The sequence below is a fragment of the Chinchilla lanigera genome, unplaced genomic scaffold, assembly GCF_000276665.1.
Source record: "Chinchilla lanigera isolate Chin_1 unplaced genomic scaffold, ChiLan1.0 scaffold00094, whole genome shotgun sequence".
NCBI lineage: Eukaryota > Metazoa > Chordata > Mammalia > Rodentia > Chinchillidae > Chinchilla > Chinchilla lanigera.
The window spans coordinates 3,574,458-3,579,151 of record NW_004955495.1 but is presented as its reverse complement, the minus strand read 5'-3'; the positions used below and the strand labels follow the sequence as shown (position 1 = coordinate 3,579,151).

General features: G+C 58.6%; 1 pseudogene; it reads right to left on the bottom strand.

Annotated features, from left to right (window-relative positions):
- Window positions 1-1,601: 1,601 nt before the first annotated feature.
- LOC102006045 lies at window positions 1,602-4,694 on the bottom strand (annotated as a pseudogene).

Here is a 4,694-nt window from a genome sequence, read left to right as displayed (position 1 = left end):
TTTTGAGACAGGGTCTTGCTGAGTCCCTGAGTTTCCTAGGCTGACCTTCAGCTTGCAGCCCTCCCGCCTCAGCTTCCCAGAGTGCTGGGATGACAGGTGTGCTGCACCGTGCCCAGCCCCGTCTTCTACAAATCCTGTAGGTCTCCAGAGAAATGCCAGGGGCCCCCTGATCTTCCAGGGTTGGAAGAGGAATTCTGGAAGACTGGTTTTAAGAGAAGATGGTCTTCCACTGTGTGAATGTCCCTCTTGTAGAAATCCCTTCTGCTTTCAAGGGCAGGGAGGCTGGGACTTTCCCAGGGCCAGGTGTTTGCAGATGATTGCTCTGGGTCTAGTTAGTGCTTATCCTGGAGCTGGTTGGTGTTCTATGATTTATTGAAACATAACTAACTGCCTGTCAGTTTTGATGTTACTGTATCCTGGACCCCTGGCCAGCCACCCTGCTCCGGTGGACACCAAAGCCCTGGAGGGAGACTCCCTTGCTCACAGGCATTTGAAATTTCAGATGTAGCAAGCTGCCAGGCATGGTGATGCACAAGTGCTAATCCTAGCACTGGGGAGGCTGAGGCAGGAGGGTCGCCTTGATTACACGCCCACCCTGGGGTACGTAGTGAGTGCAAGGCCAGCCTCATTATGCAGTGAGGCTCCTGTCTCAAAAAACCGAAACTAACAAAAACTATTTGTGTCTGTGCGTACAGGATCCAGCTTCCTGCTGAGCTCCCAGTCATCCCTCAGGGTTTAGCACACAGACACCTGTCCCAGAAAGCCCTCCCAGATGGGTGCGCCCCTGCTGTCTGCACTGGATCAGATTTCTCTTCCAGTTCCTGCACTGCCTCTGCCTCCCAGTATGACCCAGGCCACACTGTGCTGTTTCCTCGGCTGGGCTGGCAGCCTAGCAAGGACAGAGACACCAGAGAGCAGAAAGTAGAAAGTCAGCAATTGGGTCCCGTCTTGAAAAACCAAAATGTAGGTCTCTAGTGAAGGGCCACAGGCTCTGCCTTCTCGAAGTGTGATCCAGGTTTTCCATGCTGTCCGCATGCACGAGGGTGAGTGAAACATACGATGCATGTTTCCATTTTAAAAGCGTCTTGCAGGAAATAGCCACGTTGCCATGAACCCCGCTCAGAATTCTCTCCCTGGCTTTGAACACACGGATCCTGTCCTTCTTGCCCCTTTCTGCAGCAGCTCTGGAAGTGCTCTTTCTTGAGTGTCTTTGCAAGGTGTGATTATTCATCCGGTGAACGCTGCCGCCGAGTTCCACCCAATGGGGAGGCAGCTTAGGAAAATATGATGGTGTCTTTATCCACTCTTTTCACCAGATCTGGCGCCATGCAACTTCTGGCTCCTCTGCGAAACCAAGACAAGCAGGAAAGGTCAGACTTTGGAACGGATGCAGGCAGACACAACGGCACGACTGAAGCTATAAAAGAGGGCTTCAGAACTGCTTCAGAAAGTGGCAAGAATGACGGGATGAGTGTATTCAAAGCAAAGGGGAGGGCTCTGGAGGGGATTGATGGTAACAGTGATTGTAACAGGGTTTAAAGATGTGTAAACATTCACTGTAGTTTTTCTGGGCGGGGCAGTTTTGTAACTGTATTTGAAAGTTAGTTCTCACCTGCATTCACGGTCTGGAGAGTTTTGAACACGTAACAAGGAAGTCGGGTGCCAAAGCCTAGAGCTTGTTTGGTGAATCTTCGTCCTGGTTGCGTTTTCTGGACAACCGTGCGTGGAAGCGACACGGCACATTCTTTATTCCTGCGGCGCGGGCGGTTTTGTTGAGCCCGGCGTCAGTGCATGCACCGGGAGCCCCCATCTTCTCGCCGGCAGATTTCCCGATCTCCTTGAGTGCCTGCGGGGCGCGCTTCTTGGAGCACACTCCCTGGACGCGCTTGGGGAGGCTGATGCTGTATTCTCGGGTCACCACCTGGCGGATGGCGGGACGGCCCCTGTCCTTGCCACCCTTTGCGGGAGCCGCTCTGCTGGGCCCACGTTGGAAAGGAGGCGTGAGACGGAGACTGCTGCGGGGAAAGCCGCGGCTTGCCGTAGTTCCTGACGCACTTGTACGTTGGGTTGGGACCTGGCCCTTTCTTTGACCCGCTGAGCTATGGGATAGCACGGGCCAAGTGGGGTCTGCTCAGCCACGCTGGGTCCGTGCCAACGCCTCGCTCCTGTCTGTGCGGGGCATGAGCCCCCATCCAGGGGAACATCCTAGGAGAATGGCTCTCCCGGGGAAGAAGTCGCCCCTCCACTCCACTTGGGCTGTCTTAGAGGAGTCGAGAGGAGCTGTCTGTCATGGGGTCATGCCAAGTAGGTGCCAGGAGGCCTCAGCCTGGCAGTGCTGACGGCTGGGACTGGCGCCAGAGGAGGCCTCCGGCCAGGTGGCTCGGCTCCACTGACTGTGGGGGTGGCGCTGTTGGGGGGGCACATGCCTGTGGTCAGGACCTGGGACCCCAGCAGTCCCCAGGAGCAGTAGCTGTCCGTCCCCAGGTCAGAGCTGGGGCAGGCGCAGACACACAGCCCCACCCTGCCTCGGTCTCCCGCAGGCCCTGGCCCTGGCCTCAGCCCCACCACAGCGGGAGGCTGGACCCCTGGGCCCTGGAGCCCTGGGCCAAGCTGAGCTTTGATCTTGGCCTGGACTGAACCCCAGTCCCGGGTGGGGCTCCCATCCCCGCTGAGCCCCCGTGCAGTGAAGCCTGGGCTGTGACTGGGGCTCGAGGGGACTCTCAGGACCCCCTGCTCAGTTCTGCCCACGCTGCGCCGCAGATGCCGGCCCGCAGCCACCTGGCCTGGCCTCCCCCGGGAGCCTCTCCCCACTTCCCGTGCCACCTCACAAGGTGGCCTCCGCCTCTGTCCTTCCCGTTGTGTGCTTTTGTCTTAAACCACAAATTCTGGGGACATCTGCGTTCCTGACCTTATTCGATTTTTATTGCCCACTTTTTCCGGACTCACCTTGCTCACACAGCTGGCAAGCGGACGAGGGTGGGGTAGGAGCTGGGATTTGAACCCCGGCTGCCGGCCTCTGGATGCACGGCTGTGCTGTGTGGCCGGGGGGCTCTCCTGACCCTCTCGGGCACAGCTCACCAGGCCGGCTTCCCTGGCAGAGGGCTGGGCCCGGAGCCCAGAATGGGGCCCCGAGACCCCTCCCATGGGCTCAGGACAAGCTGGGGCCGGCGTTCAGGATGTAGCGAGGCCACCTGCACCCCAACTGGGGGCTCTGCCCCCCCAGCCCCCACAGCCTCCCCCAGCCCGGGCGGTGGGTGACAGAGCTGCCAGCTGGAAAGTTCACCCCTCGGGGCCCAGGCTGCCAGCCAAGGGCACGGGGAGGGGGTCACGGGGTCCCATTTGGTGCTTGGATTTGAGAGGGGGTGCCCTGGGTTTCCCTGGGCCAGGGTGGGCGTCCTGGGAGTTTCCCCACGCCCCTCCAAGTCCCAGAGAAAGCCCCAGAGAGCGGGATAAAGAGCAGTTCTGAAAGGACGTTCCACTCTCAAACATCACTCTTGGTGCAGGTGGTGACCACGGGGGCCTCAGGGGTGTTGGGGGACAGAGCGCCCCGTGCCCACCTCACGGCACCCCATCTAGGACCAGCACTGCCCTAGCCTGCCCGTCTGAGCTGTCCTGCAGCCAGGAGCAGGGAGAGAGGCCCAGGTGTGTGGTGTGGGTGGCAGCAGAGGCTGGTACAGGCCTGGGGTCACCAGTGGGCTGGGCAGAGGCCCCTCGGGGGCCCCCATGCCCTCACCCACCGAGGGCCCCTCCGCCCTCCTGCCTGGGCCCACTTAAAAGCACACCTGCTCTCCCCGATTATGTATTGTGAGGGTGGGGAAAGTGAGACTCTAGGAGCACTTGGAATTCACCACTCCTCTCCTACCCAGGTCTCCTTTAAAATTCCCCAGAAAGCAGCAAACAGCAATTTCCCCTACCCCAGAATGTTCTAGAATATTCTAGAGTGTTCTAGAATGTTGTAGAAGCCGTTTTTTGGAGGGTGTCCTAATCCACCTGCAGCCCCTACAGGTTGGACCATGGCTGGAATCTGGGCCCATCGGCCCTCAGAGCTCTTGATCTCGAGAGCTTTGGACAACAGACTTTGGTTTCTGGCGGCTGTGTGACCTTGGGTGACTTCTCATGTCTCTGGGTCTTAGACATCTGGTCTGCAAAATGGAGCCAAGGCTGGCACCTTCTTCAGGAGGTTGCAGTGACCTGGCACTTACTTCCATGATCCTCCAGGGTGCCTCTGTGTGTGTGTGTGTGTGTGTGTGTGTGTGTCTGTGTGTGTGTGTGTGTGTGTGTGTGCACGTGTGTGTGTACGGAGTGTCAGGATTAAGAACCAGTCTTTTCACTGGGCTGCTTCCTGAGCCCATATTTTATTTTTTATTTTGAGACACAGTCTCAGTAAGTTGCTCAGCTTGAGCTCAAACTCCTGATCCTCCTGCCTCAGCCTCCCAGAGGGCTGGGAACCCTCTCTGCAGAGCAGAAATGTAGGTAGGGGACAATAACCCCCTCTGGGCCTCAGTTTCCTCTCCTGTGATGTTTTTCAAACCCAGCCTCTCCCAGCTCGTCGACACGGTGCAGGACGGGTTGGGGGCACCCAGCTGACAGAATCCTGGCAGCGCCTGCCCGCCCGCCCCCGGCCTGTCCTCACCCTGGGCTCCTGGCACGTTGGGGTCCGCCTGCCCGGGGCACCGCAGCCCCACTGGGTTCAT